Here is a 13498-nt window from a genome sequence, read left to right on the forward strand (position 1 = left end):
TAGTTCATCAAAATCTGTCTGCAAAAACGCCAACAAGTTAATAGTCATTTATGTACAGAAGGAAAAAATTATGGCTGCCAGACCACCTTCATGTGGGAGATTTGGTCATAAATTTTAAATATCCATTGTGAGAATTATATTATGTGTAAGGAAATCAGCATCCTGCAGTTTTACAAGTGGGCCTAGAAGGGCATAATGCACAAAGAAAGATTTAACAAGAAATGTGAGCAGAACAGGCAAGTCAGCCATTCTAAGCCTTCTGGTGCCTGCTAGAACACTTTTGCATAAGGGCATCGTTCCTAAGGTGTTTTTTTTTAAGTCAAAAGCATGGCATGGAGTCCTGAATGTCTTAAACACAGTGTTGCTACCATTTTTGAATGCTTTCTAGGTGCTAAGTGTCTGACGTAGATCGCCTAACATACGCTTTGGAAGAGCCAACGAGTTGTAGATAGTGATGAAGCTCGAGTCTACTAAGAGACTGGTAACTTGCCCAAGATCTCAACCTGGTAGGCTAGCCTGTACCTGGCACTAGTATCATTTTTTTTTTAAAGGCCCTATCTAAGGTTAGGCAAATCACAGAAGTTTGCCCCACTGGACAAAGGAGTTATAAAAAAGTGTCAGCCGCCTATGTCCATATAACCCCCTCTCCAAAAAAAAGGGGGGTGGGGAGGATTCAGCCAAGACATCGTGGGCACAGATATCATCTTTATAAAAAGGAAGTGTCCCCAGAGCAGACACAGTGCTGAACCAGGGCATAAGGCTTGGTGGGCAGTAGGCTGAGATTTAACTCCAATTCTTGCCTTACTCCCTCTGTAGCTTCGATGCGTTACATCAACTGCCCTAGGCAGACCACGTAGCAAATAGAGCTCCTGGGAGCCAAACCCAGGCTGTGTGAGCCTGGAAGTACATGCATGATCTCCCTAACCTTCCTTACTCACCTTTAACCCCTGGGTCAGCCCAATGGGTGGGTATCTCTATCATCCTTGCACAGGGCAGCCCTGTTTCTTCCTTTCTTCCCCTTTCCGCCAGCATTCTGTTCCCATACCAGTGGTCGGCAAACTCATTAGTCAACAGAGCCAAATATCAACAGTACAACGATTGAAATTTCTTTTGAGAGCCAAATTTTTTAAACTTAAACTATATAGGTAGGTACATTGGTATTAACTTAATTAGGGTACTCCTAAGGCTTAGGAAGAGCCACACTCAAGGGGCCAAAGAGCCGCATGTGGCTCGAGAGCCGCAGTTTGCCGACCACGGCCATAGGCCATCTTTGCCTTTACATCCCCAGTGAATGAGGCAGCATGGACCCTGCACTCACAGAACTCGTGTTCTAGAGACATCACAGTTTCATAAGCAGTTAAACAAACAACTGATGCCCATGCTGGTGAGTGCCAGCAGAGGGGACATGGAAGGAGCCCAGGAGGTTAGGGAGGGGCACCTCATGTAGACTGGGCATCAAAGGAGACTTCCGGGGCAGCTGGGGCTAAGTTGGTAACTGCAGAAGCAAGAACAGGAGCTCACCATGAGAAGGGGGCAGGGGGGCACGAGATGTGGGCCGCGGAGAGAAGCAGGGCGAGGATGATGAAGGACCTCCCTGGCCACTGCGAGGAGTTTGGAAGTTATCGTGGGGCTAAGGGAAACCATGGAATGTTTTTAAGCAGAAACATGATGTCTTCTATAATCCTGCGTGCTCATGTTTCCCTATGACTTTAGAAGTTTGTCTTTACTTTACACTCATATTGCATAACATGTTATCTGTTTTTTAAAAATAATTTGGAACCATTTTTAACAACATTTCTAATCTTCCCCCAAAAGGTTACTCTGGTCTGCAGACCAGACTTGGCCCTCCCCCCCCTCGCCCCCGCCCCCCGTCCTCCATCACAGCATTTAGCACAGTTCTCTGCAGGCTCATTTCTGCAAGGCTTTGTTTGCTGCTTCCCCGATCTGAATATAAGCTCTATGTACTTAGCACAGTAAATACTCAATAAATATTTGTTAAATAAATATCCAGTGACTCCCCAACAGATGATCCTTGGGAGCTGGAGCCCGAGGCATGATTTGGAAACTCCCTGCCACTGAAGGGGAGTTTAGAACAGGCTCTCAGGTTGTGCACAGTTAACACTGTCTTCCATGCGGCCCTCCCTGGGTTGACATTACGCTGCCATTGTGTCTCCTCTGGGGGAGGCCATGGCTCTCATGCTCTCATTATGAACAGACATAACTTATTAGAGACATTTGCCAGCCTCTGAAGAAAGTAGGGCTTTGGCTGCTGGAGCAGAGGGATGCCCAGTATCTCCCTCAGTTTGGAGGCCTCGGAACTGAAGCCTTTACAAACTCGCATCTTCACATCTACTTACATCTCTTGTTTTGGACTGCAAACCGGATTACACATTGGCCCTCATCAATTCAACAAACAGTTATTAAGTACTTGTGTTTCTCAACATGGATCTGGTTCTAAAGTAATCAGGAGTAGACACTCTCTTTGGCCACTGGGCTAGTTTCCTATTTGTGCTATAACATTTTTCACAAACTTAATTGATTAGAACAACAAAATTGTACCTTACAGTACTAGGGGTTCAGAAGATGCTATATTGTGATTTAGAATAAATATGTATTCAGTCTTTGTCCCTATTCCTGGCCCAGAGCTCCTAAATCCCTTGTAATTTCCTACATGAGAGCAACAGAGGTGTCTTTTGTTACGTTAATGAGGTAACTTTTGAAAGCACCTAAGGATGGGGGCTGGTTGCCAGGGAACCAATCTAGTGATTGAAGGTTGACCCCAATGGCCAATGATTCAATCATGCATATGCAATGAAGCCTCCCCCAAGACCCCAAAGGATGGGGTTAGGAGAGCTTCTGGGTTGGTGAACCTGAGGAGGTGTTTGGACAATGGAGCGCCTAGGACAGTGATGGCGAACCTATGACACGCGTGTCAGAGGTGACACGCGAACTCATTTTTTTGGTTGATTTTTCTTTGTTAAATGGCATTTAAATTCATAAAATAAATATCAAAAATAATAAGTCTTTGTTTTACTATGGTTACAAATGTCAAAAAATTTCTATATGTGACACGGCACCAGAGTTAAGTTAGGGTTTTTCAAAATGCTGACACGCCGAGCTCAAAAGGTTCGCTATCACTGGCCTAGGAAGTAAACTGTTTATATGAGTTCTGTGAGCCCCTGTAGCAAATTAATCGAATCTGATCTGTAGCCAGTTGGTCAGATGCACAGGTGACAGCCTGGACTTTCGATTGGCCTCTGAAGTGTGTGGAACTGAGCCCTGTGGGGTCTGACGGTCTCTCCAGGTGGATGGTGTCAGAATTTAGTTGAAGTGTAGGACACCCAGCCGGTGTCTGCGCGTGACTTAGTGGTGTGGGAAAACATACACACTGGAGTTGAAATTGGTACCGCACTGTAGAGGTCCAAAATGGATCTTGGAGGGCTCAAAACAAGGGCTTGACCGGGCTCTGTTACACTTCTGGAGGCTCCAGGGACACATTTATTTCTTGCCTTTCCCAGCTTCTGGAGGCTGCCTGTATTCCTTGGCTCTCAGCCTCTTCCAACAATTGTATCACTGTGACATCTGCTCCCAGACCCGCGCCTCCTTCTCTCACTCCCCTCTTTCATGTATAAGAACCCCGGTGATTGCATTGGCACATCTTCATAATCCAGGATCATCTCTCTATCTCAGTCTCCTTAATTTAATCACATCTTCAAAGTCCCTTTTGCCGTGTAGATACCATGTTCCCAGGTTCTGAGGGTTAGGATATGAGCCCTTGGGGGCTGTTATCTGCCTACCTCAGCTGCTACATGGTGTTTCTATCTAATTGGTTTCTTAAAAATGATGTGGATTTTAGACTCAAATTAGTCAAAATCCTGATTCATCCCCCCTACTTCCTAGAAATACAACTTTAGGAATGTTATTTATCTAAGCCTCGCTTTTCTAATCTGTCAAATGGGGAGAATATTACCTTACTTCATAACGTTATGAAGTTAATAGATAATAGTACATGTCACTGCCTGCACCTAGTAAACACTCTAAATGTTAGATATTATCATTGTTAATTCCTTCTTCTTGAGCATCATCTCTGATAGCACATGATTCTCTTTGAATTGGGGAGATTTCCCAAGGTTTGCCATATTTCACTATTTTCTTCCCTAAGATTTTGGTTAACTTAAAATTTTATAGTTTTCATAAAAGGGACCTATAAAATACTCAATAAAAGTAAGTTCAGAAATAGTCACTGAGTGCAATACCAGTTTTTAAAAATGGCTTTCAATTCCACAAAGAATTTTATGTAATTTAGAAACTGAGTATGCCCTCAGAAATGTTTTAAAAGTGCATCGCTGCCATTTCAGTACGTTCAAAATTCCCCTCCGCCTTGGGTGCTTGCGGTCTTTATTAGCACCTACTTTCCTCTCCTGAGATTTGGCCAAAATTGCTTCTGGACTCTTTACTAGAATCATCATGACATATTTAGGGCTTGCACTGTAAATTAGGCCGTGCACACCCCTACCCTCCTCTCTAAAGCTAAATTCCCATAGAATAAGGCTCATTTCCTGCTGCTTCTTTTCCAGCTGACTTTTGGATAATCAATTTCCTATAAATTCAAAATGAGATGCCAGTTTGCCATAAAAAATTTAGAAAGATCCTCAACAGCTGCCTGACGCTGCCTTAAGGCAAGGTTCTGTTAGCCTCTTTCATTTCCTTTCTCCTTGTTGGAGAGCAGGCTCCCCTGCTGCAGGACGAGCTCTGCTCTGCTGACAACTGGCACTTGGAGTCTCCACACTGAGGTCTGTGGACGTATTTTGAAAACCTTGCCAGGACAGAAGGAACAGTGCCTTTGTTGAGGCCATTTCTAGGACCTCTGAGCTTCGAACAGGACAATTTTCGCCTTACATACGTTTACAGAAGAATTACAAAACTGAAGTATGATTATAGAGCAATGAAGTTGGTTTCTAACAACATGCCAGAAATTCTACATCCAATGACTGTAGATCATCTATTCATTCATTGCACTTCTAGGTATGAAGTTAAAAGATATTGTTAAATGACCAGAATTTTTACCCATGAGTAGTACACGTTAAACCCTATGACCACACAGTAAATGTAGGTTACTGCTTTTGCAGAATAGATGGTTCCTGAAATATTATGTGTTAGATTTTTGTAGTTAAGTTGTTATTAATGCCCTATAGGATTTAATCATTTTAAACCTTCTTTCAGTAAATCTTTTTGTATAACTGATACGTTCTAAAACAGTAATTGGAGTAGTGTTGACACAAGCATAGACAAACAGTTCAATAGCAACAAGCAGAAGGTCCAGATTTAAATCCATGAACACAAGAAAAGTTAATCTACATCAGCCATAGAAAGTCACCTTTTCAATAAATGGTGCTGCTGTTACTGGTTTCTCATGTAGGGGGAATATTGGATTTATACTTTTCATTACACACAAAAACTTATTTCAAGTGTATAAAGATGGAAATGTAAAAAGTCAACCTTCAAAAGCACTAGAACAAAATGTAGGAAAAATTTTTATTACTTTGAAGTAGCATAAAAGTTGTAAAATATCTCACACACATACCTAACTTGTTTCCATATCTTGGCTATTGTAAATAATGCTGCAATGAATGTGGGGGTACATATATATCTTTTTTAGTTAGTGTGTTTGTTTTCTTTGGATAAATACCCAGAAGTGGAATTGCTGGATCATATGGTGGTTCTATTTTTAACTTTTTTTGAGGAAACTCCATACTGTTTTCCACAGTGGCTGTACCAATTTACATTCCTACCAAAAGTGCACAAGGTTCCATTTTTTCTTTTTTTTAAAAAAATCTTCACCTGAGTTATATTTTCATTGATTTCAGAGAGAGAGAGAGAGAGAGAGAGAGAGAGAGAGAGAGAGAGAGAGAAACATCAGTGGGCGAGAAAAACATTGATCCTTGCCTCCCGTACGTGCCCCTACCAGAAACCAAATTTGCAACCTGGGCACGTGCCCTGACTGGGAATCAAACCTGTGACTCTTCAGTACAAGGGATGATGCTCCAACCAACTGAGCCACACCAGCCAGAGCACAAAGGTTCCCTTTTGTCCACATCCTTGCCAACACTTGCTAGTTCTTGTCTTTTTGGTAATAGTCATTCTAACAAGTGTGAGGTGGTGTCTCATTGTGATTTTGAGTTGCATTTCCCTGATAATTGTTGAACACCTTTTCATGTACCTGTTGGCCATCTGTATGCCTTCTTGGGAAAGGTGTCTATTTAATTCTTCTGCCCATTTTTTCATCAAATTGTTTGTTTTGTTGCTATTGAGTTCTTCCTACATTTTAGACATTAACTGCTTATCAGGTATATGATTTGCAAATATTTTCCCCATTCAGTAGATTGCCTTTTTATTTTCTTGATGGTTTCCTTTGCTGTGCAGAAGCTCTTTAGTTTGATGTAGTTCCATTTGTTTATTTTTTGCTTTTGTAGCTTTTGCTTTTGGTGTCAAATTAAAAATATTATTGCCAAGACTAATGTCAAGGAGCCTACCACTTATGTTCTCTTCTAGGAGTTTTATGATTTTATGCTTGTCTTTAATCCAGTTTGTGCAAGATAGTAGTTCCTTTCATTAAGACAATAGTTTTATTCTTTTGCATGTGGCTATCAAGTTACCTTAACACTATTTATTGAAGAGACTGTATACAATTCACCTATTGTGTATTCTTGACTCCTTTGTCATAAGTTAATTGACCACATATAATATGTGGGCTATCTCTGGACTCCCTGTTCTGTTCCAATGATTTGTATGTCTGTTTTTAGGTAAATTCCATGCTGTTTTGATTACTATAGCTTTGTAATATAGTTTGAAATCTGGGAGCATGATGTCTTCAACTTTGTTCTTTTTCCTCAAGATTTCTTTGGTTATTTGTGTTTGTGTGTGTGTTTTCCTACAAATCTTTGGGTTATATTTCTGTGAAAAATGCCATTGGAATTTATAGAGATTGCATTGAATTTGTAGATTACTTTAGATAGTATAAATATTTTAACAATATTCGTCCAATCCATGAGTATGGAATATCTTTGCATTTTTGCATCAACTTCAATTTCTTTCACTGTCTCATAGTTTTCAGTCTTTCACCTCCTTGGTTAAATTTATTTGTAGGCATTTTACTTTTTATTGATGAAGTTGTAAATTTGATTATTTTCTTCATTTGCCTGTCTGATAGTTCATTATTAGTGGATAGAAACACAACAAAACTTTTCTATTGATTTTGCATCCTGCAACATCATTGAATTTATTGGTTCTAAAAGTTTTTGGTGGAATCTTTAGGGTTTTCTAAATATAATATGTCATCTGCAAATAGTAACAATTTGACCTTTTTTCTTTCTGATTTGAATACGGCTTGTTTCTTTTGCTCGCCTAATTGCTCGAATGGGGACTTTCAGTGCTATGTTGAATAAATACGGTGATGGTGGGCATCTTGTCTTGTTCCTGGTCTTAGAAAAAAAGCTTAAAGCTTTTCACCATTGAGTATGTTAACTTGGACTTGTCCATATATGACCTTTGTTATGTTGAGATACATTCCCTCATTTTATGCATTTTGAGGCTATATTCTGAGGTGCATACACATTTAAAACTTTTGTATTTTCCTGGTGAGTTAAGTATTTTGTCTTTATTAAATTACTGTCTTTACTTATAGTAATACTTTCTTTTGGCCTTAACATATAATATAGTTATGTCAGTTGGGGGCACTGCTGATATAGAGCCACCTTAATTTTCTTATACAACCCAGGTGGTGTGAACTTGGACTACAAATCCAGGCCAGGGCTGGCTGGCCTGTGATTCTCAACCGTATCCTGAAGGTGTGGCGCATTTGCACCCCTGCTTGTTGTGGGAGGACTTCCTGTATGCGATCCCTCATTTCTATTTCATTTGTCAGGCAAGGCCATTAAGGACCCATTTGCAGATCTGAACCTCTTAGAGCAGTGGTTCTCAACCTTGGCTGCACACTAGAATCACCTGGGAATCTTTTTAAAATCCTGATTTCCGGGGCTCATCCTCCGGAAATTCTGTTTCTTTGTTACTAATGTTGTGGCCTCACCCCATAACAAAGAAACAGAATTTCCGGAGAATGAGGCCCGGAAATCATGGTTTTAAAAAAAATTCCCAGGTGATTCTAATGTGCAGCCAAGGTTGAGAACCACTGTCTTAGAGGAAGAGGCATCAGCCACATTACTAAAAGCTATATAGATGCCGAAGTTTCTTTTATTCTCCTATGCTCCTTATATTGTGAATTTTATAAAAAATACTGTTATGTGACTAGCATGTGGTGAGCTTAGGATTCAAATCCAGACAGTCTGACTCCAGAGTTTACAGAAATCAGGTGGATACAATAAAAAGTTAATCAAAGTAAGAGCTCTCTTCTGGATGGTAAAACCTGGCCCTATTTCTCCCTATCATGTGCCCATCTAAAAACACCTGTTAGAAAACCAGGATTCCACATTTATCACCATAATAAAAGCCTCCTTAATCAGGTTCTCTTCTTTGAAATTCAACAAGTCTGACTAAAACAATTGAAAAATATTGTTAGAGAAATCTTTCCTATCGTCAGTCAGTATTTGAACAAAATGAAGGTGTGTTCTCATTAACATTACACAAATGTACCGCATAAATCAATATTGTTTTCAATTCACAAAGTACATTCATATTCTATACAAATGCTGTCCTTGGAAATGGCTTCATGTTCTTTGCCCCGTTAAGAACACAATATTTGTTCATTTTCCAATTTTGTTTAAAGAAAGTAAACTGGGTGTCACCTTCTGAGGTTAATATATTCGTAAATTTCTGTTAAGTTCTTCCCAGTTCTTAAACTTTACTCTGAAGTAAAACATCCTGTCTTCCACCCTCGTTTTCTGGCAACAATTCTTTTGCTCATGGTGCACAATAATGAAAGTCGGTATAAAGGTTAGCATATTTCATACATTTATTTCCTTGTCTATGACTAAGCCATGTTTGTAATTTTTCGTAAGCCTGTCCTTTAGAATTTTCTCTTTTTTCAAATTGTGGAAACTTTGGTACTATTGGCTCTTGATCTAATGGTTACAAGAGAATATTTAATGGGTTGGTGGCAGTTTTATTGCCCCTTAAACATTTAATAGGTTTTCTGCATAATTTCTCAATGTGTTCTTATTTGTTTACTTTTTTATATTTTTGGTGTAAAATTGAAAACTTATGGTATTGAATTTTATGACATTGGCACAATTCCTCCTCCACAGTGGTAACATATACTTCCATTATACTCTCATTTCTAGGGGCTAAAATACGGACTTAACAGCACAACATGGCCCCGATCCATAAAGTTTTATATTTGGATCACTGTTACAAATTGAAAACTTTTTCTTTACTAAACTAATAAGGTTAGAGTTTCTTTTTATTTTCATTGTCACTTAGTATAAATACACTGGCAAACTCTGGAACTACATTTTGTTATCTTTTTTTTTTTTTAATTAAACATCAGTTTGATCAACTTTGTTGTGCTTGCCTAAGTCTGTTCTAATGGAAACGGCACCGGGTGGGAAGTCAGGAAATTCAGATTCTAGTCATAACACAGCCGCCCATGTAGATGCTGCGATCCTGAGCCTCTATGCAGAGATCCAACATTTCTTAAGGCAAATTATATTTAAACAAAAATCTTACAATGTGAACATCAGACCATCTGAAAGAGAGTGCAATGTATTATCCTTACGGAGTTATTTTATAATTCCAGAAGGATGCAGTTTCCTTGATCAAGCAAGTCAACCCTTACCAGAGACGGGGCAGAGAGGATTTTTTTTAGTTGTTTGAAATGACTATTTTGCTCTTCATAGTTATTTAATTCACAAACACAGTAATTATTCGCTTAGAAGGTACCTTTGTTAACAACTTTTGCAGATCACTTTATAAAAAGCATTCTATCAGTCTGTGCACCACTGGCATCTCTATTGGTATTTATATTCACAATTTAGCAAAAATAAAGTTTAAAGAGGCATTTTTAAAAGTCCGTACTTTAAATGGGAATAATCCTAAGTAATACTGCAAGTGTTTTAGTGTGGTGTTTAGACTTTGTATAAGGGGCACAGACATAAATGTTTTTGTTCTCACATTTCATACATGAGAAAGTTCATGACAATTTCTTCTCTTGTCCTTTGGAGAAAGCTCCGAAGGAAGCTGACTGCATTTCTCAGTTGATTTTACTTTGTTTTATTTTTTTCTCAGTTGATTTTAGCCCAGCCATTCCATGCATAATTCAGAGCCCACTGTTATGAGACAGAACGCCATTCTGTTTCGTTGCAGGAAAGCTGAGTGTGAATGCCCACTCTACCTTTTTGTTCATGTCTCTGCAGTCTCGCTGGGACCAGCACCCACTGATGTCTTTGTGCACTTACTTCCCTTTTGGTGACCTAACCCCATCCTTCATCTGTGCCCCCCGCAGCCATCCCAGAGGGAGGACTTCTCAGCAGCTGTTCTCCCTTGGGGAACCACTCCCTCCACCCTTGCAGGTTGTTCAGGAAATCTACCCAGGATCTCACTCATAAACCTCCTTATTCCCCTCCTGTTTTTCAGTTTCCGAGCAAAACTTGAAGTTGTCAGTGCCCGTTCCTTCGCACTGGTGGTTTCAGACCCAGTCTTGCCTCCTGCTTTGCTTTCGTGATGCCCCACAGACCAAGCCTCAGCCAGCCTGGCCTCACCACCCCTCCCAACCACTGCATTGCTCTTGACCCTCCCCAGGAAATCCAGGAAGGGAGAAACAGCCCCTGCCTGCCCTGCTGCCCCGCCCTCCCCAGGAAACCCAGGAAGGGAGCCCTCCTGAAGGGCAGTGCCACGCAATCAGCACCACTTATAATTATGGTGTTGCTTTTGTGAGTTGAATAAATTCTAAATGAAAGATGAGTTAATATTTAATTAAATTTATTTATGTATTTCAGAGAAAGAGCAGAAGGGAGGGGGGAGAGAGGGAGAGGGAGAGGGAGAGAGAGAGGAAGAGGAAGAGGGAGAGGGAGAGGGAGAGAGAGAGAGAGAGAGAGAGAGAGAGAGAGAGAGAGAGAGAGAGAGAGAGAATGACTTGTTCTTCCACTTATTTATGCATTCATTGGTTGTTGCTTCTATATGTGTCCTGACCGGAGGATTGAACCTGCCACCTTGTTGTATGGGGACAACTGAACTACCCAGCTAGGGCATGAGTTTATGTTTTAAAGTTACAGTTGTTTAGGCTGGAATTCTTCTTTTAGTTCAAAGAAGGACAGAAGAGCCCTGCAAAATTAATTTCTTCTTTTTTCTCCCTGCTGGCCTCCAAATCAGCTAAGACTTTTGGAAAGCTTGTTTTGCTATGACCATGTAATACAAGTCCTCTTCGGATGAACTTAACCAATGTTCAGGTAACAGTTTTGGACCCTATTTTATGTGTACACTGAATTAATTTGTATTTAATTTAGTAATTTTATTCTTGATGCTTTAATGAATAATTCATACATAGTTGTAGCACTGAAAGGAACTTTGGTCTATGTAGGTGGGCAAACATCTGAAAATACTGAAGTAACTATTATTTCTCTAGTAATTCATTTCTTTTCATTGTTTGATGAAACAACATTTATTAGGCATTTATGCTCTACAGGATCCTATAAGGGAAAAGTTTACAATCTAATGAACAGGTCAAAATAATGAAAGTTCATCCCAATATGTATTTCTCCCCTCTGTTAAAAATCAAAATTCAACTGAGTAAATCTGAAGACCCGATTGGCTTTCATTAGACAATTCATGAGTCAGGAGTGCCCTTCTACTTGCTAGATGAGAGGCTGCCTGGTTCATGTGTATTTTTGAGATGGGTGGAAGCCTTCCCCTGCCATATGGCTGATACCTTCAATGGCCAAGAAACTTTTAGAAACTATGTTTTCACCTTTAGACCAATGTCTACTAGCATATGACCTTTTGTTGACCCCTTGTCTCACACTGATATGACCAGCTACTCTGGCTCTTAAAGGTTTTATACTGAAGTCCATCAATAGCAGGTTAAGGAAGATATACAAGCCCTCAATTCAAGGGGCCCTGTTGGGTAGAGTCTAAAGCCCCAGGACTGGGTATTCTAGAGGCTTTATCAGAGAAGCACAGCCTTCTAGCCCCACCAAAAGGCACCTGACCAGGTACTCCTGACCACTAACACACTTGCAAAACTAGAAGGCATCGAGCCTTGGGCTCACATCTCACAGCTGAAGAAGGCTTCACCTTCTGATTCTTCACACCAGCTAGAGACCCCCAAATCAAACCGACTACGATGAGAAATAGCTGACATCAATGTAGACTGCTCCCACCCAAGATGCCAGATGAAGACTTCCTACCTTAGCAACACGCGAAACCCTTTTCTTCTGTTCTTTTTTCCCCCTGGCATTGGACTACAAACAGCACCATCATCCATATCTCCCAGGCCATTGCTAAGGGAGGTAACCTCTGTAATTTAGAACAACTTTTTATTTCAGGCTAGGATAAAATTACTGGACCCTTGGCTTGAATGGGAAAATGTACCCCAACAAGATTTATCCTTGTCTGTATCAATTAGCATTCTCCTGGAGTCTACAAATGCCTAGCTTGCGGGTGTAGCTGAGAACGCCTCTTAGATTCTCTAACTGTGCTCTAATTGTTCTAGAAAGGACATGCCAGGAGGCACAATCCGTGATTTAGGGTTTTCTAACTTTGGCAAAGCCAGATTTTTCTGGTTATAGATAATAATAGGAATATCATCAGACACCTCTTCTTAACTCCTGGAGACATCATAGATCCCTTTGCTAAGGCATTAGCTGCCCAGGAGGGATCCTTAGACGGTCACTGAACAAGGAAGTATCTGTGCTATGGCCAACACCACCTGCTCTACCTGGATCAACACTCCTGGGAAAGTTGGAACATGGTTACATAGCATCATTGAGAAAGCCATTTGGCTTAAAAGGATGACTCCTGCAAAGGGGGTTTTCTTGGTCTTGGTCTTGGGGGCTATGGTTCTGAAGTGCACTCCTACCATTGGGAATTATTCTTCGTCTGGTTATCATAAAGCTCTCTCTGTATTCTCTCAAAAGCTTTAAATGTGTGTTTGCAGCAGCTAACTGCCAAGCCAGTGACCTCCCTAAGACTGGAATGTCAAAGAGGGAACAAGACCGATGTATGGATTATGAACCTGGAACCATGACCTGTGAAGGTGACAGCAAAAAGGTCACGTCACACCAAGGAACAGCAGAGCTGCAGAGCAGCAGCTGAGGGTGATGCCAATGCCTCCCTTTTGTGTCACATCTCTCAGTTAAACTGAGAAGTATGATCCAAGGGCAGGGGGGTGGGGGTTACTAAACAGAAAACTGGCCCCAAATGGTGTCACTTGTGCTGAAAGCCCATGATACCAAACATAGACGGAATTCCCAAACTAACTGCCGTTTCCGCCTCTCCCCAAAACTGTCTTAGGCAGCCTGGACTTTTCTGAGCAATGCTGGTGAGGTGC

This window comes from Myotis myotis, unplaced genomic scaffold (assembly GCF_014108235.1).
Source record: "Myotis myotis isolate mMyoMyo1 unplaced genomic scaffold, mMyoMyo1.p scaffold_m19_p_1, whole genome shotgun sequence".
Lineage (NCBI taxonomy): Eukaryota > Metazoa > Chordata > Mammalia > Chiroptera > Vespertilionidae > Myotis > Myotis myotis.